Genomic DNA, 24,407 nt, shown 5'->3' with positions numbered 1-24,407 from the left:
ACCATTAGCAATAGCGGACCACAAAGCAGAAACAGAGTTAAAGGAATATCTCAATAAAAGTATAGTTAAAATGTGTAGAAACGGAAAAACAGGAAGTAAAAGTGCTATTAATGAGAAGTGAGAAGAATATCAAACACAGTACAAAAGAGAAGTTTGTTAAACATAAAGCGCTACTGACAACTGGGGAGAAACAACCAAGAAGAAATCAGAAAAAGCGCTACTAATGAATAGGGATGAGCAGTGGCGAGTGAACACAAAACATAACATGCTTCAGAGCCGTTTATGACACAAAATAAATTGTTTTAACAGCCGTCTTTCTGTAACCTGGCATCAAACTGAGTCATTGTACCTCCAAAATCATCACTTTTCAGGAGACAAAACACAGCACGTTTGTTCAACCTTTTTATACTCCATTGACAAAGACAGCAAACCATTTTCGACACTTGAGATTGGTACTGCTTTGAACTAACATACAGAATGAACATACTTGAATGTTTTCCAATTATTCTAGCTACGGTATACACCCTATGGAACAAGTAAAGAAAGAACAGAAATGTAGAACAACTTCCACAGTCCATTCGAATGAGGTTTTGTTTTTGACCATCTCATGGATTACGAAACAGATTCAGGTTCTCAGCCAAACTCGCTATGTTGACGAGGCCATCCCTTCCCCTTGCTGCCCCAAGTGTACTTCTGTGTCCCACCTGCCCTTTCATTTGCCAGGGAGCTCTTTGGCATCATCATAGCAAATTGTTGCTGTCAGTGCCTCATGACCATCTCAACCCTTCCATTTACAATTTGTCACCCAGTCGCTCCATTCCATGCTCAGCGCTCCGGTAATGCATCTAAAGTAACTCTGTTCTTTATCTCATTCTCTGCTTCCTCCCTCGTCTGTCTGTCCAATCCATCTGTCCAGACTAGTGTGTCTAAAAGGCTTTGGGTGGTGCACTGTGCCAAGGCAAGTGCACAGATTTGGATAATCACTGTCTGGAGATATGTCCGAGATAACAGCTATAGTCACTCTCTCCTGGTCTGGTTGCCAACAGTGCGTGTTTGTGTATCTGTGTGTGTGCATGTGTGTCTGTGTGAGATAACCACACAGCCTCTTGCTCTTGTCCAGGCCAGCTGTGGTTTGCAGCTGATAAGTGGCACAAGGACGTTTCATGCCTCCAAATAGTAGACACCCTGAAAACGAATTTTTCTAGAATGGTTGGACATGTAGAATTTGATCAACATATCACATAAAATATAGGATCACACTGATATAATCAAGTACAGGTGCAATATGCATAGCAATTATTGGCCAGTTCCAAAGATCTGGTCAAACATGCTATGTTGTCCATCATTTAATCTTTTAGTACATTCCTACTCAGTGAAAAGGCACCAATCATGGCTAATCGTAATCATGTTGAAGGGAATACTGTAAGCATTTAAGATTCAGTGTAAGTTTTACTGTTTACTTCAATTTAATAAGATATTTTATATGTCTGCATGAAACCTTGCAGCAGGGCTTACCATACTTATATTTCTGTCATCCTATTCAATGCATGTAGGAATATATGAGACACATTGTTTCATCTGCAGCTGTTTCATATACATAGCCCATAGGCCATATCTTGTTTTGAAATGACTTGGTCAGAACCAACAAAAAGCCCAAAACGGGTCACAATACTGCCTACGGGATAGACATATACAAATACAAATGTATATACTGGCCTTGCTGACCTCCCCCTCCCCCCCTTACAAATTGTAAAAAAAAAAATTATAATAATAATAATAAAAAAAACTACTTGAAGGACACCCCACGTCAAATCATCTCTCTTTTTTTTTTCGACCATGTAACTGCGGTAGAATATTGTCATAGGTTAAGAGGTGATGCAATGGAATGCAACACAATAAGGAATAAAACCATCACGTCTGATTCTTGATATCTTATAATTTGTTTGAGGTTTGGCAGTATCAAAGCATTCATTCATTTTCTTGACTGCTTATTCCTCACAAGGGTCACAAGCCCATCTCAGCTGGCTATGGGCAGTAGGCGGGGTACCTCCTGGACTTGTTGCCAGCCAATCGCAGGGCACACAGAGACGAACAACCATCCACACTCACAAGCCCACGTAGGGACAATTTGGGGCACCCAATTAACCAGTATCAAAACAGTATAATAAAATTAATTACTGTATGAACAAACCGTAAAATCCCATAAATAACTCACATCCGTGTATAATACGTCCCCAAAAATCACCCTTAACTCAATAAGGCCTGAAACGCCTGACAAAACATCCCTATAAAACCTATGGGTGACTTTAGAGTCAACCCCGAAAAAGTTTTCCTGGAAATTCAACAATATTGTCAATGCCTACTATATAATTGATATGGCAGCTCCTGAAGCAGAGAGAAACATAATTCCAAAAACATTTCAGAGCTTACACCTGTGGCGTTCACACAAACCTAAGTTTATTATTCTAAACCTTCAATATTTTGTTTCTTAAATAAAAAAACAACAGTGTCACATCTGCGGGTATATTTACCACTGGGGTGCACTTGTAATAACTTCAGGGGGAAAATTCATCATCCAAAACATACCAATCCATACCAAATTTCAAAGGATTATTAAAATCTTGTTTTTGAAAATCTTGTTCTTGCACTTTATGGTCTCCTAGTAATTTTAGTAAGCTATTTTTCCCCTCATTTCAATACTTTAAAATCTCTTTTACGGTATTTGTAACTGCTTTTCAATGTTGTACTTTTAATGACAGGATGAGAAGCATATTGTGTCACTTTGTTAATGAAATGTGCTATAAATCAGTATTTCTATTTTTAACAACTCCAAAGTATGTCCTTGGTATGGGAAAATGACTAAATGTGGAAAAAAAATGTGTTTCTTTTTATTTTTAGCTAACCTTACTAATTAAAAGTATGGTCATGTAATAATAAGAAAAAAACTGCCGGGTAAGAGAGTGGTGGAAGGTAGATCCAAAAGCATTATGCTGAATGTCTAATTGTGTGTAACAGTCAGGTATTGTACTATTGCAATACTGTATTATAATGAGCAGGGGTCCCGCGGGGTCTTAAAAAGTCTAAAAAAAAAGTCTAAAATTCAGAAAGTTACATTTTAGGCCTAAAAGGTTAAAAAACAGCCATATTTTCATCCTAGGTCTAAAATTTAATTTACCCAAGTCTAAAATTCTTACATCCGTTCCTTACATTCCGAGAAGTGTCTGCTCTGTAGAAAGAAAGAAAAAGAAAGAACAAAAAATGTGCGTGTTGCGTCGTTTCTGTTATTTGCGTTCTCAAAGTGAAGGAGACATTTGAGGGGGTGCGTTTGCATTGTAGTTCAATGTAGTTCAGGCGGGCGGGAGCTAAGGTACGTGGGGCGGTGCAAGTGAGATGTGACGCGCGGCGGCGGCTTGTTTTGCCTCGAGATATGACAACAGGAGGGGGAGGAATTATCGTTGTTGCTTTCTGCGGACATCCCGGGCTCAACATGTCAAGCTAACACTACCGGGACAAAAACAAACAGGCAGCGTGGTGAACGACGAACTTACAGCACGGGATAGTGTGCGCACGCGTCACAGCGAGTGTCAACAGACAGTAGCAGAAGCCGGTGCCGTACATTTCGTACATTTCGGTTTCCCTTGGCTATCGAGTCCTCTCGGTGCACTTGTATGTCCCGGTGTTGGTACTGCGCGCGACTCAAAACAATAACTCCCTTGACGATCCAATGTATGAAATCAAAACTTCACACAGGTATGTCCCACAGCCAACACACCAGCTAAGCTAAAAGCACATCGCAAGCGTCTCTCTTTTTTTTCCCCTGTCAATGTACACAACTAGCATGACAAGCAGATACATAGGAGAACTGAGACGTGCCCGCAATGAACGTCATCAAACTCAAAATGAACCACAGCAAAAAAATAAAAACAGCAGTGATTCCGTGGTCATCATCGTGTCTCAGATTAATAATAATAAAAAAAAAAAGACGTCATACATTAACCAAAAATGAATGTGATGGCAAAAGAACAAGAACAATTGTTAATAAAAAGGGAAGGTTACTTTTGGCAATATTTTTTTGATATATTAAATGGTAAAAATGTGTTTGATAGATTTATTGTTCCATAAGGTGGCTTCATATTTCTTTTGGCTGGACGGTAGGTTTATTTAATGTCTCAAATTTTTATGTTTCTGAAATACTTCACACTGCACATATTGTGTTTGTGTCTTTTTAAAGGTTAAATATTTATATTTCAAATGATCAGCCTTTTGTTTTCCTGATCCTTATTTTGAATAGAAAAAAAACAACCCAATTATAACTGTCAATAACGACTAATAAATATTTAAACTGATACATTTTTCAGTCATATCGCCCAGCCCTTTGTTGTGGTCTATTTAAATAATTGATTCAATATATGAAAATATAGAAGACATTTTTGTTGTTTTTTTTTAACACGTTTGAAGATACCGTAAAAATTTGTGGTGTTTTAAGATTAACGTCGACAAGCAACAAATGTCACTAGAAGTTTTGAATATTTAAATGAATCGTATGTTTTGATAGCCACTGCTGTTGCAGGCAAAACTTGTGTTCCAATCAAATATTTTGCAAATATATCGAGTTGCGTTTGCGTAAAGTCATGCTACACCTCCACAAAAAATGGTGCGACCAAATCCTGTGCTGTGCGAGCAACTAAAAATGTTACTCGCACCAGTGCTAGGAAAAGTTAGTGTAGAGCCCTGCAAGTTGACATGGTTTTGAGAATCAAATATTTGCCCCCCCCCCCCCCCCCTTTTTTTTAGGGGTCTTCGGTCCGTCGTGAAGTTGGTCTAAAATTTTTCTCATAGTGGTCTAAAAAGGTCTAAAAAAGGTCTAAAATTTTACTGAGTGATTCCTGCAAGAACCCTGAATGAGACTGGATAAAAATAACAATTACAAAAGGCCAAAGACGTTGAATAAAATGCATGCTCATCAACCCTGCCAACAACACACTGACGAGGATATTGATGCCCATGATATCCTTTTTCAATTAGTTGAGTTCATTGTTAGGCATTCTGGTGGTGAGCGGTTAGCACATCTTCCTCACTTCTGATGTTCAGCATTTGAACTTCAGACTGGATTTAGCAATGCTTCTGTGTTTTTTGTTTTGTGTACTTCCTCCCACAGCATACATGGTGGGTTACTTGAAGATTAATTTCCCACAATCGTAAATTTGAATGACTGGTTTTTTTTTGTTTTGTTTTTTTTTGTATGTCGTCCAAAGTCGGTTTACCCATGTCCTTAATGAGCACAAACCATATAGGAAATGGACAGGTCAAACTCATGATGTGTGAATGGTTGTCCACCTCATTTTGTGCCCTGTCATTAACTAGCAACCAGCAGTCTGCATTTAGCCCAGTGGCTCCAGTTGTGCGTATGCGTGTGGATGTGTGTTTCAGTCAGTGTGTCATAGCTGTTAGTAAAGGTCACCATTGGACGTCATCTGATCGAATGGCAACAATAAGAACACCGATTGATTTTATATGACAACTTTTTGAGTAGTAGAAAAAAAAAAAGTTGCATGCAATACATGGAATACAACAGAGGCCTGAGTGTGACAAAACAATTTTAAAGACAAGCATATCAGTGTAGGTTGGAACAATCAATATGCAGCTTGTTGGGAAATGATTGTGTTGCTGCATAAATATATTGTATTATGAGTGTGAATAAATGGCATTGGTTCGAAAAACAGGTTATAGGTTGTCTTGCTTCAGTAAGTCCTTAATTGTGAATAGATTTGGGTATGCATGATGACTGTTCCCAATATCTATAATTGAATAGAGTGATGCACTTGTGAAGTAATTAACAGGTTGGCAAGTATGCATATATGAAATGCTCACTGACATTTATCAAAATGAATGTTTAGTAGAAGTAGTAGCACTCCATATTGAAGAAAGGCTCGCTGGCTGCCAAAGGGTGAGAAAGGTTAGTCAAATACATTAAACTTCATAAAATAACATGTTTTGACATTTGAATGTAATTATCTAGTGTAAATGAGAGAACATGTTGGGGTCTGCCAGTTGAATGTGTTTGTGTTGGACAACACTAATGGAAAAAGAATGTTATTAGGTTTGATAAACTGTAGTTATTTCGACAGTATATAACTCAAACCTTATGTCTTTTGAGGCTTTTGCCCAATTTACAAGCTGGCGTTTTGTAGAGGCTAAATATGACAATAAAATGCATCAATAAAAGGTACACACAACTGTCTAACGTTGATCATTTACTATGAATGCCAGCCAGTTTTTCATACCAGTGCTAGGGTGTTGCTACTTGCCCTGCATTGTCAAACACATAAATACATCATTTGTAATGATGGTTATAATCTTCAGAAATGTCAAAGTTACATAAGAGTATAGAATAGAGAATACTGAAAAGTTGCAAATAATCAGTGATGTACAGCGAATTTCCACCATTGCTGTCACAACCAGTCATTCATAATGAAGTTATTTTAGGCACCACTAACAATCCTAACATCATGCCGTGCAAAGACTTGTCACTGCCTAATTAATGATATTTCTTCACACACCAACTGGACCCTGCAACATAAAGGGAGGATGGAGTTATTACTGTACAGTGTTTAGTAGGACAGCTCGTATGCATCAATGGGGGTTGGAGAGAGAAAAACCAGAAAAAAAAACAAAATAATAGCAATGAGCATTATCTATATGGAAGTGTAGAACTGCCACTGTGGAGTAAACAGTTTTGACCGGACTATGTTGTTGCAACGTACTGCAAAGTGGTTTGAACGTATTGGTAAAATGTAGGCCAAATGCAAAAAACATTGCAAGGCGTTTGAATAACTTTGCAGTATGTTCGGACGACATAGCCCAGTCCAAATGCTTTACACCACACTGGCAGTTTCACACTTCTGTAGTACCTCAAACTTTTATGAAAGATGTTTTATTTTTGCTTAAACTAGAATGTGTGTGTGTTGGGGGGTTACATTTTGCGATGTAGGCCTCTAAGACATGAGATCCCCCACACCCCCCAATATCATCATCATTTTCACATGACAGATGCATTAACATTCTGTTATTTTATGGAAATAAAATGAATGAATGAATGACATGGTTGTCATATTCATCTCCGCTCACTACAGCTTAAAACCTCATAAAGCCTGAACCATGAAATATATGAGAGAAAATTCTGATTCTTTGTAAATAGAATATTTATTGGTCCTTTTAAACAAACATTTTTTTTTATTTTTTTTTTTAAATCAACTTCCACATATGATTTTTGATTTGTATCATATTTGATACATCCGATCAAAATGCTTTAAATGTGTACATTTATAACTGTTAAAAATGAACATATCAAACATATTAGTATTATCAAAAATTAAAAAGAACATTTCCCACTATTACTAAGTACAGTATAGGTGTCTCTTTTTTTCCTCAATTGTGGCGAGCTTGCATGGTAACTGGAAAGGACATCAGTTGGGTGATGCTGCCCTCTAATGGATTATTCATGTGTCAAATCATATACGTCAGGGTTTTAAAGGAAGGCTCCTTTAATTTTACATGTATGGCTTGATTGGCAGTAAATAGTTAGTATAGCTACGAAACATGCATAAGAGCTGAAGAATACACTCCTATATTGATTTATTTAACTTTTTTCAACATAGAAGTACTTCCGTGTTGCAACGCCCCCAAGTGGTGACGTCACTAGTGTGTATACTCGCTTGGGGAACAGTAGTTCACGCAGACATAACAACGAGGAAGACACAAACGTCAGTTATGCCTTACTGTATTGCAAAATTTAGCAAGGCGTCGGCAAGGAAAAACCCGCGAGACCCCCCCCCCCCCCCCCCCAAAAAAAAAAAAAAAAAAAAAAAAAAAAGCTACTTGAGTAGACAATGGTTTGTTTGCTAAGTGCTGTCAACCTCCCGAAGGACAAGCAGGCGTGCGCGCAGCGAACATTTCAGGCATGAGGACTTCGAATATATGTTACAATTTGAGATGGGGTACGCCACACGCCTAATACTAAAGCCCAACGCAGTACCGAGTATCTTTAAAGAACCAGACGTGGGAAATAATCAAGCCGATGGAGGAGCCGCAACTGCTAGCAACACGGAGCCTTCACTCTCACAACAGCCGACACAAATCGAGGTCTTACTACGGCCACTGAAAGATCTCGGAGAAGCGAAGCAAATTTAAAGCGAAAGGTAGGCATGTTTCGGGGGTGGGGGGGCATTGGTTATTATACTGCACGGACTGTTTTATTTCATAATTCATTTGAAGGTGGCCAACGCAGGGGCACGTCGGCACGTTACCGTAATGCACAGTATTAACAATCGTTGGGGCGGCTGGCTTGACTTCGTCTTTTCGAGTGGCGGCTGGCCTGACCGCAGTGGGACGCTACGCAAAAAAGAAAAAAAAACAGCTAGGGGAGGTTGGGTGCTGTAACGACGATACATTTAATTTTACTATTTTTTCTTTTTCCTGAAATATTTCGTCAGTTCCACACGTTTTGCATTGCTCGTACTGTGTGTCACTTTACCTGTTGGATATTTGCTCCTCCAAGACTTTTCTTCTTCACATCTTTCATCGCAACCAAAGCTATCCTGAGAATGTCTATTTAGTATTGCCATGTTGAATGTCTCATGTTCCAGGATGCAGTTGAGATTGTCCGCAAGGAACCGATCCTCGAGTTCTTTCATTTCCAGACAGCACACATTCATTAGCGGATTGTCCATTCCTGCAGCTCCCGCACGAGCACCACTCACCCCCCCGCCTGATTCACTCGTTCGTCAAAGTTTATTTTGTGCCCGAAAAGACCATCTGGCGCCACAACTTTCACATCCAAGGCAGACTTTCCTTCGGTAGTGTTATTTTGTCGTGTTGGCTCGAAGCGATAAGGTTTAATCCTTCCGGGTTTGACGCTAGATGCACGGCTGCGTTGCATAGTGCTTCCATAGTGTAGCGTTTACACACTAGTGACGTAAACATCCGGGTTATTTAGTCACGTGTAACAAACATGCCGGCGTTCGATTCATTTTAACAATGGTTTAAAAGTTATTAAATGTACATAAAAAAATAATCACGTCACCAAATTAATTATTGAAAAAGTAGCAACTTTTTGCTGCTAAAAATGGATCAATAAGTAAAGTGTCCCTTTAATGGGAAAAAAAATCTCGTGAAATAGAGGTCTCAATATGTTAAATGATTGCTATGACAAAGTAGAACTGAATCTTAATAGTGAATGTCATTTGTGTTACATACTGTATATCAGCTTGAATAATTGCATATCCTGAATTGTGAACTTTGGCACTGTAAAAAGTAATTAGTAGTGTTTTGCATGAGAACTTAAACCTTATTGCTGACAACTTTAATTTTACAGTACAGTGTCGTGGTCTCCTTGTCAAATGTATCTGATCCTCATAGCTCACAACAAAAAGCACTTGTGCTGGACGATCAATATTATAGGCCATTAAAGTGGTTTCTCTTGGGATATTGAACCAATGACAGAGACTGTATTGTAAAGGTAAAATCAGTATGGAGAGCTTCTTTAAGTGAGTGTGAGGCAAGATAAAAGTTATAGGACGAATCGATGGTAATTCTCCTACCTTCTGGCATTAATGGACTTTCACAATGCTCGCTGCACCCAATTAATGTCATCTACGCCTTGCACTATTAATGTATTTGTTAAATACTTAATTTCCTTCTGTGCTTCATTACCCTCCTCTCATGCATGTCAACCATGCATCCAAAATAGATTGAATAGCTGCACTAAAAATGTGATTACGTACCATTCTGTGCATCCGTACTGGTTTTCAGTTGTGGGGCCTGCATGAGACGGTGCCTAATTGTACACCTTCTGTTGAGGGACTCAGAGGTAAACAGTTTTAAGACTCTCCAAAGCTGTCATAATAAATCCCCAGAGAAATTGCACAAGACCGCTTAATTGTATTGACTGATCATGAAAACTGCAACGAATGGAATGTTTTGTTGGATGAACACATTTGACCACAGGTTCTTAGTTTATTTTTTGTTGTTGTTTGTTTGTTGTTTTCTTTTAAGTGCAAGAATATTATCAAGTTAAAAAAATAAATTAAATACATAAGAGGTGAATACAACCAAGTCATTAAATGACTATACATAAAACTAATGAATCTGGCTAATGTCACCATTTTGGCAAAAATTAACAGTGACAAAAAGTGAAACCATTAATCCTACAAAGTACAAAGTGTCAGGAGAACGGAACTGTTTGAGAATAACTGCAGCAGAAGTAGACTCCTTGGGGAGCAGTGTTTTCTCATTGCTTTGATTATGCCTACACAGTTCGAGATTTTTATGTTAAACCCTATAGCATGTCAACAGCCCTCAGCAAGCCTCTGCTGCTGAGCCATGGTAATGAGAAGTGATTTCAGCACACCGTGGATTAAAGCCCTTCTCCCCATCGCCGCACTCAACTTTTTCACAGTTCTTGCTGTAAACTGTTATATGATGCATACCATAATTGAACATTTTCTTTGCCTGCTTGTCCCTTTATTTTGGTTCTCTTCACACTTGCACACAATTTACCTCATGTCCCCTGTTGTGAGTTATGATGAGTTATTTTCCCATCGTGGCGCTTTCTTCTTATGGCCTGAATACACCAATCCAACATCAGGAAGTGGCTGGGATTTGGTTTGCGCCGTCTGATTAATGTATAAATCACCATCGTAACGTCGTGGCCATTGGTGGAACATCTAGGGGGCTTTTTCGCTGAACCGTTGTGACATTTGATCGTTCTAATTGGCTAGCGAATCAGCGCACAGGGCAAAAATGACAAATGTGGAAAAACAGTAAGCAAAGCATAATCTCACTCAGTTATCACATTATCATCCTTCACATTTGGACGAAACTATAATGTTTGTCTGGACAGAAGATTGAGAAGATGAATTCATCATTATGGTTCAAGAGAGACCGGCATTGTATGACTATCGTTAAATGTCCAGATAGTGATGAAAAGCCAAACTATGGCAACACATGGCGACACAACCTGATGTACCAGGTAAGGCAAAGCAAGGCAAGTTTATTTGTATAGCACATTTCATACACAAGCAACTCAATGTGCTGGGCAGGTAGGATTTGCTTTTAGATTACACAATACTCTGCAAAGAGTCTAAGGGTGTGCTTCACGTGGGATACATTGTGAGCGAAAAAGATGTATGCTGTGTTTACATTTTTATATCCTGCCCCCATAAAGAGCTTTCCGATTGCCTTTTTGTAACAATGAGGAATGATGACTACCGCCATCGATGGTATAGAGGGGTATTACTTCTCACACATGCACAGAAGGTATTTAATAGTCAGTGTATGTTGCGGTCCCGGCAGTTTTCCCACATGATGTGCCAATAGTCAAGCTGACGTCACAGGCGGTAGGCGTATTCACGTTTGGCTGACGTCGGATTGGTGTATTGAGGCCTTTCAACTTAAGCGAGCTAATTGTATACAGATTATATTCATGTTTTTGCAGTCATATCTCAGAATTACACCAGAAATTTCTAGTTTTCTCTCTAAAGTATCCCCCAAAAATCTCAGCAGTTGAAACACTCATGTATCATCATTGATGGGAGAGTACCGATACCTCCAGGCCGATACCAGGCCTTATTTCAAGGTATTGGCACTTGAAACAGGGCCCTGTTAAGCCTTTTTTACACTCAGGAACTAGGGCTGGGCGATATATCTTTATCGTATCGATATCTAGATATAGACATTCACAAAATAGATATTTAAAATTTGACGATATCAGTCAACTGTGGACTTTTCACGTTCGCGGGGCGCTACAGCTCAGTCAAGCTAACAAAGTCAGCCAACCATATTCCTGCTTTCACGTTGATTGACAGCTATACCCAGCCAATGATATTCAACTATGGGAGGGCGGAAGAGACGTGTGTGCGCTCGAGGAAATAGAACAATAAAAGATGTTTGTTTGTTTTATGAGTGCAAGTGGCGATACTGGCGCAATGGCGTCATCGACAACTTTAGTGGCTAAGAACAAGTATACGTCAGTTATATGGAATTATTTTGGATTTAGAAAAGATGATGAGCAGCAGAGCGTGGTTTTGTGCCGGACGTGTTTGGTGAGAATTGCTACGAAGCAAGGTAGCACAACTAACATGTTTCACCACCTGAAACTACACCACCGTGTACTATATGAGGAGTGTTGTGAAATGAGAACAAACGTGGGGACTTCTCAATCCTCCCAAGGGAAGCCCAAACTAAGTTTTATTGCCGATGCATTTAGTAGCGTTACGCCATACGAGTTGACCTCAACCAGGCACAAAGAAATTACGGATGCCATAACTTACCACATCGTGAAGGACATGGTACCCGTGTACACGGTTACAAAAGTGGGCTTTCAGAAAATGGTTCGAACGCTGGACAAACGTTACAAATTGCCATCCCGATCACATTTTCATCGAGTGGCCATTCCACAACTTTATAAAAAAAGTAAAATGGACGTTCAAGCTGAGCTCCGCGAAATGGATCATTTTGCCACAACCACGGACCTGTGGTCAAGCCGAACGACTGAACCGTACATCAGTTTATCGATCCATTTTATTAACTCAAACTTTGAACTCAAGACCCGATATCTACAGACGTCCTTTTTTCCTGTGGATCATACTGGGGAGAATATCGCCAACGAGATGCGAGACGCATTAGCGGAGTGGGACTCGAAAGAGAACCAACTGGTTTGCGTGACCGCTGATAACGCAACCAACATGGTCAAGGCATTGGAGTTGAATGGCTGGACGCGTCTTCAGTGCTTTGAACACAGGCTACAACTGGCAATCGGTACGTTTTATTATTTCGTCCAATATTGTTTTGGGAGGGGGGAAAAAAACAACGGCACGTATGCGCGAGTGTATATGTGTACTACGGAGCGCAAATGATAACATGAGGTGGAAAAATGCTAAATGTAATTATTTAGCCTTATATTACTTATGCGTTATTGTAAACTTATTTCACTAGAAAATGTGGTGGAAAACACACAAAATCTACTTTCCTCAACTGAGTAAGATGGCAAAAAAGTACTTGTGTGTGCAGGCCACCAGCTCTCCATCAGAGAGAATTTTCAGTACATCAGGCAACATTGTTAGTTGTGAGAGGTCCTGCTTAAAGCCAGACATGGTAAACAAACTGGTGTTCCTCGCAAAAAATCTTTAGAAACACTGTCAAGTTACATAATAAAGCACACATGCAGAGACAGATTAATGTGTTGTACACACATAAAAATACCTCTTCTAGCATAATAATAGTTTGTTTTTGTTGTTTCTTGCAAGTACAATGTTAGTAGAATTCATTGTATTTATTGTTGAATTTGTGAATGTTTATGACTGTGAAAAAGTTATCGTTTAAAAAACAGCACATTCCAAATAAGCTTTATTTATTGTTGAGCTTGTCAATGTTGACTAAGTTAGAATTTTAAAAAAAATGTGCACTTTTGATTTGAACTTTATTGCTGAGCTGGTCAATGTTGATGTTTACTGTGACTAAACAAAAACAGCACTTTTCACATAGGGCACCTACAATGTATGTTTTGTTATTTTTACTTTGTCAATGTTAACGTTTGCCAGTAAGTTCTAAATAAAAATCACACTTGGCACATCTTTTGAATGATATTTAGCTGTTTCTTAAAAAAAAAAAAAAAGAAGCTTAAACTCAATATCGTTATCGTATCGTTATTGAGATATCGGGCAAAAATATCGAGATATGGAATTTTGTCCATATCGCACAGCCCTAGAACTAGGAATTAGGAATACGAAGAATAGAAAATTAAAATTAATTTCATGCTATTTTTTTTTTCTATATTGGAATATGTAGGTCTTTCTTTACGGGCTGTTCGGTCCCTTACAACCGTTGCCAGAGTTTGGTCCGCATTGGCGGCAGTAAGTCGTATTCGTTTCCGGTGAGGTTTGGACTCTGCCAAGGTTGCCCTTTGTCACCGATTCTGTTCAGAATTTTTATGGACAGAATTTCTAGGCATTGAGGGGTTCCGGTTTGGTGGCCTCAGCATTGCATCGCTGCTCTTTGCAGATGATGTGGTGCTGTTGGCTTCATCAGGCCGGGGCCTTCAGCTCTCACTGGAGCGGTTCGCAGCCGAGTGTGAAGCGGTTGGGATGAGGATAAGCACTTCCAAATCCGAGACCACCTCAGTCGGAAAAGGGTGGCGTGTCCTCTCCGGGCCGGGGATGAGATCCTGCCCCAAGTGGAGGAGTTCAAGTATTTTGGGGTCTTGTTCACGAGTGAGGGTAGGATGGAGCGGGAGATCGACAGGCGGATCGGTGCAGCCTCTGCAGTGATGCGGACTCTGTATCGGTCCGTCGTGGTGAAGAAAGAGCTGAGCCAAAAGGCGAAGCTCTTGATTTACCGGTCGATCTACGTTCCCACCCTCACCTATGGTCACGAGCTGTGGGTAGTGACCGAAAGAACAAGATCCCGGATACAAGCGGCCGAAATGAGTTTCCTCCGCAGGGTGTCCGGGCTCTCCCTTAGAGATAGGGTGAGAAGCTCATTCATCCAGGAGGGACTCTGAGTCGAGCCGCTGCTCCTCCGCGAGGAGCCAGCTGAGGTGGCTCGGGCATCTGGTTCGGATGCCTCCTGGACGCCTCCCAGAGAGGAGAGGAGAGGTTTTCCGGGCATGCCCCACTGGCGGGAGGCCCCAGGGACGACCCAGGACACGCTGGAGAGACTATGTCTCTCGGCTGGCCTGGGAATGCCTTGGGATGCTGCCAGTGGAGCTGGTTGAAGTGGCTGGGGAGAGGGAGGTCTGGGTTTCCCTCCTAAAGCTGCTGCCCCCGCGACCCGACCTCGGATAAGCGGTAGAAGATGGATGGATGGATGGATGGATGGAAGGTCTTTCTTTAAAATTATCTGTCATTGTCTTGTTAGGAAATTTGATGTGTCAAACTTGCTATTGGTATTCGTTGCATGGTATCTGTATCAATGACTTAGAGTTGAGTACTCGTACTGGTATAGGTTTTTTTTTTGGGGGGGGGGGGGGGGAGTGTTATTGAACATCCCTATTAATAAGGGTAAATAATTACTTCAGTTTCTATTCGTGTCCATGGTAAAAAGTTACAGTACTGCATTGTAAATGTGAACAATGTTCTAAAATGGATCATGCTTAACCTCAGAAGTTCCTTAGGATGTATAATTGGTCAACAAAGTTCAAATTTTGGGCAGCATTTCTGCCTTCCATTCTCCATTTCCTCAGCTTGTTTGAGTGAGGCAAATGGTTTCGCACTTCACAATGAAGGTCAGCGCTGTGTCCGATAAAAGTTACTCTCCTAAAACTTTCTCTCCCCTGTGGTCTCTGTGTAATCTCAGTGTGAGGAAAATGCCAGCTGCCAGTCTCATTCACAGAGATATGGACCAAGCCCTAAACGCACCTGCGCTTTCCCACGGCAGAATAACAGTGAGCGCGAAAAATATGTAGATTACAAAATGGAGGCAAGCTTTCAGATGATAATATTCCAGCGCCGAGCTGGCAGGTCCCAGAGAAACTACAAGCAGGTGTTGTTTTTTTTTTTTTTACACGTGTGCATGCATGTGTGTGGGAGCCAAAAAAATGTGCTGTCAAGTCCTCACTGTAACTCCCACTTGGCAGGACAAAATGAATGGCCTTTGCTATAGATTTTTGGCAGACAACTCCCACTACAACCATCTTATATCTTATTACCAACAGCCTGAGATGCTCAAATTGATCTTTATCTGTAGAAAAAAAAAAAACTCCCCTAGCGTAAACGACCTTTTACGGTTCCTACCTTTCACTGTCATTTTTTTTCTCTCCCGTGTATTTGTGTGAGTGTGAGTGTGCGTGTGCGTGTGCGTGCGTGTGTGTTCCCCTAAAAATTCAGCGGATATCCTCAAAGCCTGAAGGGGAGCAATTTCTGGAGCATTCACTATGGTAAGCATGTCCAAGGTGATAGCACTCAAGTTGCACTAAGATAGGGAGGAATGTGACTGTTTTTTAATCAAAAATCGAGCAAGGACCTTCAGGCTGCGTGGAAGTAATCTGCCTGCAAAAATATCATCAGCATAAATATGTTGTCACTCAAGGGAGGAAACGTTCTACTTGACATTTTTTGAAGAGGCTAAAAAGTTCGAGATTGTCTAATGAAGTATTATTAAAGTAAAAACAAATGCTAAAAAGAACATGCATATTTCCCATGTCTCAATATTGCTTTTATTTTTCTGAACTGCTTGGTGCATTTGAAATGAACATGCTGTTGGTAATACCATGGGGAAAACATTCTGCGATGCAGCATAGTCATATTCCAGCTATATTGAAATAAAAGTGCACATGAAATATATATGAGGGGAATAAAACAGAATGTAAAATTTTATTTCTTGTATTAAATACTCTGGCATAAATTTGAGAGCACAAAGAAAAGGTCATCAGTTAAAGAAGACTGTTTTGCTGCTGCTGACTTTTCAAGGCAGTAGCCGAACTTTACTGGCAATGGTTCTTTTGGCCAAGAAGTAATTCATTATTTGATAAGCACAACTCTCAAAGTGTACATCGGTGTGCAACAGTTCACAACATCCACCGTTCGGTTCATATCTGTTTTGTAGTCACGGTTTTCGGTTTGGGTTGGACCGTTGACCTATGAAAATTAATTATGTCTTGTGTAGATTAAAAGGGAAAGTATGTTCACGGCATTGTTACTATTGTTGTTATTGATTTTTTTTTATTTGCATTATTTGTATTAAATAGAAATTAGGGATGTTCAATACCACTTTTTTTTCAGACCGATACCGATACTCAGACCCTCAGTACTCACCGATACCGATACCAATTGCCGATACCAGTAGTACATTTTGACAAATAAAAAAAATCACTAAAATATATTTTTAAACAAATATATTTCCTTCAATTTTGACAAAAAAACAGCACAGTCACTCTTCAATAGTCTTAACGCTCAAAATAAAACACAAAAATGCTCTTTTAGTTTAAGATTCACAATTTTGAAGTATTTCCAAACCGGTGAAGTTTTGGTGAAAACCTGCTGCAAGCTAGCGCCAGTTACAGGCAAGGAGGACTCACTTAACGTCTTCCCCCATCTGCCATCGGTCGCTCGTACTCATCTGCGTCACGAGTACTCGAGTACTTGAAAAAAGGCTGGTATCGGTCCGATAGCGATACCTGGTATCGGTACTCGCCCATCCCTAATATAAATATATAATTTTCTATCTGTGCCATAAGCGTATAATGACAAGCAGAAACATCAAAAGATGTTCCGTTCAATCTCAGAAAGAATAACAAACCTGTTGCCTTTCATACAGCAGAATAAGTCATGGCTCCCTGCAAATATATCAGCTTTGTGTTCAGTTAAACAAGACCAGATTTCACACACAGATTTCACAAGGATTACATTTTTGACTAAATCAAGACAAGATCATGATTTATGTGTGGTGTTTTTGTTGGGTGGCAAAGTGTGAGATTTTTCTCATGGAAAACAGGTGCCTTGGCCCAAGAAAGGATGGGGAAAAACATCTCATAATTACTCTCCTAAATAAAAACTCAAGTTATTAAATGTCTTTTAAGATGCACATAAGCTGTGTTTGTATAAATTTAGTCATTTCCAGTGAGTTCTAATCTCTCTGCATAAGAGATCTTGTATTGAAGAGATGCAGATTCAGTTTTTGCTGTAAATTCTGACACTTGAAACAGCTATCAGGTGTCGTTCACCAGTCTATTAAAGTTCCTGGAGAATGTAGCAAATTTTCACAGAACTGAAACTGCATAAACAAGCAATGAAATGGTACAAAAACAGCGCAGAGCAGGTTAGCTGTTAGAGGTCACAATGTGCTCTTCCATCTTGGCGAACATTACTGCTGCCACACACACCTTCACCTCATTAGAAAATGAGAAAAATAGAGTTTTACATAATACAAACCACCAGAACACAACACGTGCAAACTGAACCAAAACAGTCGACGCGAACCAACCCAGAAGTTGTCGATAACCAATCCACCTTTACTTCAGGTGAGAGGCGAGGTTACATCCTGAACTGAGCCCAAGTTTAATGAAATAATGCGCCGCTGTCATGTGCTGGGAATTTTCCTTTTGATTTTTGTAGCTGCTTCCGACCAGCAGTGTCCCTCTCACTTGCCATTCTGTGAGTGTGCGGCATGTGCAGCCCCTGGAAGCGTCTTAATAATGTAACTTTTCAGTCTGCAACATTTTAACTCGATTGCTGTTATTTACATCTACAAATACTTAATTTACAGCGTGAAACCAGCTCTTTCAATGATAGCATTAGCTGAAAAATCACCTGATCTGTCTCAATTTCCTCTCACGTGATCGAATCGGGACAACTCTAATTTACAGATGTATGCAGCTCATGCATAACATACAAAGCACTTTGGTTTGAACCAACACGTTTATCATCTTGGTAGAAGTATTGTAATATCTGACTCAAAGGTGCGTTTTGCTACTGAGGTGTGAGGCCCTGCCTATCGCTCCTTGCCAGGCATCTGCACCGGGTGTCTTGATTCTGGGGATGAAACAGAAATAGCTTTTTCCTATTTTCATTCATTTTAATAGGGAAAAAATGCTTTCCTTCATAACCATTCGGAACATATTGTTTGTGAACCAAGGTTCCATTGTACAAAGATAAATGTTTGTCAATTCCACATTATGGATCCTTATTATGCAATGATATGCATGTGTCATGAAAATAGTATAGCCAATATTCAACTTTTGTGTGTTGATTTATGTTTAATGTAGACAATTGTATTGCAATGACTGTTGTGGCTAGGTGGGTGGAGAATTATTTGTAATTTGTAGTTGTGCATGCTATGGTTGACTCATCCTTTATGGTGGGACTATAAATGTGAATATTTATGTATTCCATTATGACTGTGCTGTAAATGGGCCTCAGGAGAGTTCTCTAATGAATGTCTTGTTTCTTTCTAGATGATTCAATTGAATCATTTAACAGTCCCACAAGGGACAAGGGAAAGTGTGTGTGCGGGTAGTGGGGGGAATCTGACAGTGGGCTGAAAGTAACAAGCCTCACACTAGGGGTGTGAATTGCCTAGTACCTGACGATTCGATTCGTATCACGATTCACAGGTCACGATTCGATTCGATACCGATTAATCCCGATACGAATTTATAAGTCGATTGTTGCGATTTTTTTTCATTCAAATTTAGAAAATACTAATCAGTAAGCTTGTAGAGTGTAAGATTTATATGAAAATGTATTATTTATTTATCTGAAATTTCAGTCTTATAGAGGTTGTAATCTGTTTCATGTTTGAACAGCATTAAAATAAAATATTAAGGCTTAATGTTCCGTTCATATAACATTCTTCCATGCTCAAGGTGTGAATCCAAAAAAAAAAAAAAATCGATTCTGCCGATTATTGAATCGATTCGAGAATCGCGCGATGTAGTATCGCGATATATCGCCGAATCGTTTTTTTTTAACACCCCTACCTCACACCAGCAAATAGTGCCACCAATCCATTTATTTTTAGACACTTTTTCTCATTAGGATTGTGAGTGAGCTGGAGCCTATCCCGGCTGACTTGGTCAAGAACCACGGTACACCGTGGACTGGTTCCCAGCCAATCACACACACATAGACACCCAACCATTCATACTCCTATGGGCACTAGTGTTTAATTAATCTAACGTGGGGTTTGGAATGTGGGATAAAACCAGATTACCCAGTGAAAAAACACACTTTAACTCTTTGACTGCCAGCCATTTTCGGAAAAGGTAACCCCCATACTGCCAGCTGATTTACAGAATTTTACCGATCTTTCAAGCTCCACAGAAAATGTTGTGTTAGGACTATGGAAACGCGGATACTACCAAATGAAAGATTGAAGTCTCATCTTTCATCCAAAAAAAAAAGTTTGTTTCTACCTTATTCGGATCTTCAGTAATCAACAATAGAAAACACCTTCGTTTCACCCAAATCCTCTATTTTCTTCCAAAATACGGAGAAATCAAGCTTTTTGTGAAACGATGTTATTTCATGCACTCTAGTGAATTTGGCACTTTTTTTTTTTTTGCATGAGTGATTCTACAAACACCTAAACTTCTATAAAACACTACCCCAACAATAAAAAATGTTTTTTTGATTGCAAAATAACAGTTTATTTACATGCAACAGTAGCAATCCGAACAAACAATTTGGAAAACTCTTTGCAAACTATTTACACGTGCGCAACAGTTTTTGTCAGTCTGCTTCTGCATGGACTGATTTGCGTAGAGGTTGGTATGATGAACGATGTGCTGGAGAAGTTCATCCGTGATGAAGAGCTCCAGGATGTCAGCTGGCAGGTGGGAATTCAGCTCTGCTGCAGCATCCCTTGGTCCTGGTTTTACAGCAAAGGGGAAGATGGTTGGCTGCCAGCCAAATTCATCAACTTCAAGCCAGCCAGAATCTTTGGGATCTGCAAATATACATTTCAATATCATATATTATTTTAGAGCACTGTGATGCAATGTGTGTGTGTGTGCATGTTTACCTTTTTTTTCTTCGATGTATTGGTTGATGCACATTCTGTAAATTATAGAAGACGTTTACCATCAAATATTTTATTAGAGCTGTGGAGAATCTTTTTTTTTTTCTTTTTACCTTTGTTCTGCTCACTGTGAGAAGGGTCACTTTGGGCCCTATGAGGGGGAGCTTGTTGCGGTGTATTGAAAACGTTTTTTTGTTTGTTTTGTTTTTACCTTTCTTTGTCGTAGAACCAGCGGTCGGACGTTGCTGTGAGCACGATCTATAAAATATACATTCACGTTTGTATAGGTAATAGATGTTTTAGTGTATATCAGCACATTTACACACGCTGCTAGCAGATCGCCGAAAAGTTAGTAAAGTAATCTAACTAGCAATCTCTTAGCATGTTAGCGCTTACCTTCACGTTCTTTGGAAGACTGTCCAAGACTGTCTTGCATCGGACCCATAGTAGTCGTCATCGTCCGATGAAACGTCATCTGTGCAGACGTGCTCAGTTGTGCACCACTTTTCTCCGGTGTTAGCATCGCTAGCCGGTGCGGCCTTAGGACGTGGTCGAAACTGTCATGTTTTGGTTTGGTGGGGGTGGGTTTTTGTTGTCTTTTGGTCGTTTGTCATGTGTTCCTTGTTTCTTCCCTTGTCCCGTTATGTCAAACCACGTCCACCTGAGTGTTTCTTCCCTTCCCAGTGTATCCACCAATCAGCTTCCCCTGCCACTTGTGTCTTGCCCAGCTGTGTCTAGTCATTGTCATTAGCCTGTGTGTATTTAGTCCCCTGTTTTCCGTTCGGTTCTTGTGGAGTCATAGTATCTGTTGTGCCTGTTGTTGTCCCTGTGTTCCATGCCATGCCATGCCATGCCTTGTGTTTGTTTTTTGATCTTGTTAATTTTTTCATAGTACCTTGTTTATAGTTTTTGTTAATTAAATCCCCTTTTTTACCTGCATCCCTGCCTTGCCCTGTTTTTTGGTTGCCTCCTGCATTTGGGTCCTGCCTTCAACACCCCACATCGTGACAGAATGACTCCACCAGAACTGGACCCAGCGGGGGCAATGGCGGAATGGGAGCCCTGGGCGAAGAAGGGGCTTGAGGCCTGCGACCGAGCCATTGCCGGGCAGAAGGAGGGGCTTGAAGCCTGCGACCGAGCCATTGCCGGGCTAAAGGAGGTACTGGCTTTGCTCCGTGGCGTCGGGAGTGACGGGTCAGACAGGCCTCAAGTCCCTGAACCTTGTCTGCTGGAGCCTCTCGCTCCTGAACCTCGTCTGCTGGAGCCTCTCGCTCCTGAACCTTGTCTGCTGGAGCCTCTCGCTCCTGAACCTTGTCTGCTGGAGCCTCTCGCTCCTGAACCTCGTCTGCTGGAGCCTCTCGCTCCTGAACCTCATCTGCTGCAGCCTCTCGCTCCTGAACCTCGTCTGCTGGAGCCTCTCGCTCCTGAACCTTGTCTGCTGGAGCCTCTCGCTCCTGAACCTCGTCTGCTGCAGCCTCTCGCTCCTGAACCTCGTCTGCTGGAGCCTCTCGCTCCTGAACCTCGTCTGCTGGAGCCTCTCGCTCCTGAACCTTGTCTGCTGCAACCTCTCGCTCCGGAACCTTGTCTGCTGCCGCCGCAGCCCCTGGCCGCGTCACCTGGGCCGCTGCCGCCGCAGCACCTGGCCGCTTCGCCTGGGCCGCTGCCGCCGCAGCCCCTGGCCGCTTCGCCTGGGCCGCTGCCGCCGCAGCCCCTGGCCGCTTCGCCTGGGCCGCTTCCGCCGCAGCCCCTGGCCGCTTCGCCTGGGCCGCTTCCGCCGCAGTCCCTGGCCGCTTCGCCTGGGCCGCCGCCGCAGCCCCTGGCCGCTTCGCCTGGGCTGCCACCTCCTGTTCCTCGTCCGGCGGCGCATGGATTGCGGCCGCCACCGCCTGCACCAGTTCCGGCGGCGCCCGGCCAGCGGCCGTCTCCTGCTCCTCATCTGGCGGCGAACACCCCGCCGCCACCTCGGCTCCTTGTCGGGCGTCGAGGACGCCCTCCTGACTGGCCCCGCTGGGACTCTCTTGTCGGGCGTCGAGGACGCCCTCCTGAACTGCTTTTTGTCTGGGACGGATGGGTGGGCCGTGTGCCCTCCTCCGTGCCCCCTTCCGCCCGCCCTTGTTTTTGGACTTTTTATGTTGGACGTCTGGGAGCCGTCCCTTGAGGGGGGGGTTATGTCATGTTTTGGTTTGGTGGGGGTGGGTTTTTGTTGTCTTTTGGTCGTTTGTCATGTGTTCCTTGTTTCTTCCCTTGTCCCGTTATGTCAAACCACGTCCACCTGAGTGTTTCTTCCCTTCCCAGTGTATCCACCAATCAGCTTCCCCTGCCACTTGTGTCTTGCCCAGCTGTGTCTAGTCATTGTCATTAGCCTGTGTGTATTTAGTCCCCTGTTTTCCGTTCGGTTCTTGTGGAGTCATAGTATCTGTTGTGCCTGTTGTTGTCCCTGTGTGCCATGCCATGCCATGCCATGCCTTGTGTTTGTTTTTTGATCTTGTTAATTTTTTCATAGTACCTTGTTTATAGTTTTTGTTAATTAAATCCCCTTTTTTACCTGCATCCCTGCCTTGCCCTGTTTTTTGGTTGCCTCCTGCATTTGGGTCCTGCCTTCAACACCCCACATCGTGACAGAAACGGCCGCGTCACCGCTTCAACTATGACTTAACTCCGTCATCACTGTGCTCTTGAGCACTGGTCGATGCTTTTGAGCTTTGAAAATAAGGATCAAGCGTGAGCTGATTGCCATCTGTAGCCTTTTTGACTCCCTTAGCCAAGTTAGCCATTCTCTCCCCCTCAACACTCTAGCTCCGCCTCTCTTCTTCTACTGTTGTCTCCTACCCGATCTTGTCCAAAAGACTCATCACAGCCATCTAGTGGCCAGGAATACTCATATAGTAACCCGATCGGCTTGATACTTGGAGCACAGCTGCCCAAGGCTTTCCTCCACCCGTTTCCATAAAAAAAACATAGTAGACGTCAATTAACGTCTATGGCGGCCAATTCTAGGTTTATACTGAACGTCATTAAACGTTTATGGCGGTCAAAGAGTTAAGAATGTTTTTGTTTTGTTTTTTCTAACAAAAGAAAAATTGCACTTGACAGTATTGTATTGTTTTAATACACACAAGTGTTAACATTTGCTATCCACATAACCTGCACCACAAAAAATGTGAACACAAAACATGGCTGTACCCAAAACAACATGCAATCTTTTTGACCACTGGTTCTCAGCTCCGGTCCTCGAGTACCCCGATCCAGCCTGTTTTCCATGTCTCCCCAGCCAACACAGCTGAGGATCCGTATGCAGGCTGCATGCTGAATAGCTGATCGTTTGAAACAGCTGTGTTGCTTGTGGGAGACATGGAAAACAGACTGGATAGGGGTACTGGTATAGATAAGAGCCACTGTTTTAGACAAACAAGCTCTTTTCATCTCACTCTCTCACACAAACTCACAGTCAAAACTCGAAACACTTAATTGCATGGCCGCAACATTATGGTGTGACTGAGCAAAATTGTATGACTTGATTTAGGACTTTCTTTAGTAATGGTCGTTCAAGCTAACCTGTTTGGATTTCCTCAAAATTTAGTGGGGACTCAAATTGACTTAATAGATTTTTGTCGCAGAAACTTTGGACTTGAAACTTGAAGGTTAAGACTTGAAACATATTTATGAGTCGCACATACAGGACAATATATAATAAAAGTCATAATTCTGTCAGGCAGTGGTCAGCAGCCGTATTCAGCAGACAAAGCTTGCGCTCAGTGCTCACTACACTTCAAATACTGCTTTAAACATAAAGCGTCCATCAAGGCTTACTGAGCTTGTCAGATATTGCTCACTATCTCAGTGTTAACATCTGCATGCTTGGCAGGTGGATTGGATTCAGCAGGATGAGGCTGAGT

General features: G+C 41.5%; 1 protein-coding gene and 1 long non-coding RNA gene across 8 annotated transcripts in view; one reads left to right on the top strand and one right to left on the bottom strand.

Moving 5' to 3' along the window:
- Positions 1 to 24,407, top strand: part of astn1 (astrotactin 1) — a 372,478-nt gene that overhangs the window by 287,871 nt on the left and 60,200 nt on the right. The gene's annotated exons all lie outside the window — the stretch shown is intronic.
- On the bottom strand, positions 20,116 to 21,675 carry LOC144030387 (uncharacterized). The gene is made up of 5 exons (XR_013287246.1): positions 20,908 to 21,675; positions 20,723 to 20,769; positions 20,625 to 20,675; positions 20,515 to 20,549; positions 20,116 to 20,439 (listed from the first exon to the last, which is right to left on the bottom strand). It is a non-coding gene; the product is annotated as an uncharacterized LOC144030387 (long non-coding RNA).

The sequence above is a fragment of the Festucalex cinctus genome, chromosome 1 (genome assembly GCF_051991245.1).
Source record: "Festucalex cinctus isolate MCC-2025b chromosome 1, RoL_Fcin_1.0, whole genome shotgun sequence".
Lineage (NCBI taxonomy): Eukaryota > Metazoa > Chordata > Actinopteri > Syngnathiformes > Syngnathidae > Festucalex > Festucalex cinctus.
The sequence above is the reverse complement of the archived record's forward strand: the minus strand, read 5'-3'. Positions and strand labels throughout refer to the sequence as shown.